Source organism: Chrysochloris asiatica, unplaced genomic scaffold (genome assembly GCF_000296735.1).
Source record: "Chrysochloris asiatica unplaced genomic scaffold, ChrAsi1.0 scaffold00013, whole genome shotgun sequence".
In the NCBI taxonomy this organism is placed as follows: Eukaryota; Metazoa; Chordata; class Mammalia; order Afrosoricida; family Chrysochloridae; genus Chrysochloris; species Chrysochloris asiatica.
In genome coordinates this window covers 34850142-34851900 of record NW_006408531.1, presented here as the reverse complement: position 1 = coordinate 34851900, position 1759 = coordinate 34850142, and positions in this window count along the sequence as shown.

Here is a 1759-nt window from a genome sequence, read left to right as displayed (position 1 = left end):
CGCTATGAGTCGATTCCAACTCGATGGCACCTGACAACAACAACATCTCAGTACATTAAAAGATATACAAGTGAGATGCAACACATTCTACATTTTCCTTTTGTTGTTTTTATTGTTAAGTGCTATGGAGTTCATAGAGACCCTGTATAGGGTTTCCAAAGAGTGTCTGGTGAGTTTGAACTGCCGACCATGCAGTTCAAACCGACCTTGAGGTCAAGTGCTTATTCTATGGCACCACACCAAGACACCACACTTTCCTTTCAGTTTGTACTAATATAATTTTTTTCAGAATATATTGAAATGAATTTTCAACTATCACAGGAATAATTAACTCAAGCAAAGACCATCAGTGGATGCTAAAACTATTGTATAAAAATGTGAAGGGAAAGATGATGTACTACCTCAAAGATCTCACTACAGTTTACAAATTAATTACAAAAATTTAAATGGCAACTTTACAATGGAGGAATCTGGCTAATACTACCTTAACTGAATATTCGAACTCAAGGCCACTAACTAGGGGATACATAGATCAGCCTTCTGTTGTGATATGCTAGTGATCTTTTGCACTTGACTAAAATATGGAAAGTGAGTTAGGAAATGTCAACCAAACCGACATTGAGGGATATACAAAATACCAGGCCTGCTGGCTTCAGAAATGTCAATGTCATGAAAAATGAAGAAAGACCAAGGAATTATTTCAGATTAAAGAAGACTAAAAAGACCTAACAAGAAAATGCAATGTACAATCCTGATTTAGGACAAGAAATTTCCATGAAGAACATCATTGAGATAATTGGCAAGATTTGAAAATAAGCAAATATTGTATGAGGTATCAATATTAAAAACAATAACAACACTGTCACAAATGAAAACCCACTGCCATCGAGACAGTTCTGACAAATTGGAACCCTGTAGGACTCAGTAGAAGTGACTCCACAGGTTTCCAAGGCTGTGAGCTAATACGCTGGACTACAAAGTCATTCCAACTGCAAGGTCAGTGGTTCAAGCTCCCCAGTCGCTCCTCGGAAACTCTATACAGGGTCACTATGGGTTGAAACCAATTCAACGACACTTAACAACTGCAATGAATCTTTATTGAAGAAGATTGCCACATATTTCTTTGGTGGAGCAAGCTAGTGTATTTGAACCACTGTCCTTTCTGTTAGTAGTTAAGTGCTTTAGTCACTGTGCCACCAAAGCTTCAATATAAATTTAAAGTCTCCTGTATAAACAGGGTTTCTACCAGTCAGAATTGACTCAATAACACTTACTGACAACAATGAGGTTATATAAGAAAAAGTCTTTATTCTTAGAATACTTACAGAAGTATTACGCATTTAGGGACAAAGGATATTTTTGTTCTTTATCTGCAGCTTATGCTCTGCAATGAAATCACAAATTGTTCAGAAAAAGTACTGTATATATGTAGATGGTAGTGGTAGTTGTGTGCTGTTGAGTCAACTTCTGACTCATAGCGATTGTTTATAGTGTTTCCGAGACTACAAATCTTTATGGGTAGCAGAAAACCTCATCTTTCTTCCATATATTGGCTGGTAGATTCGAACTGCTGACCTTGCAGTTAGCAAACCAACATGTGACCCACTACACTACCAAGGCTCCCATATATGTACACCTGTACATTATACGTTGTTGTTGTTGTTAGGTGCCATTGAGTCGGTACCGACTCATAGCAACCCTATGTACAGCAGAATGAAACACTGCCCGATCCTAGGACAACCTCATTATTGTTGCCACG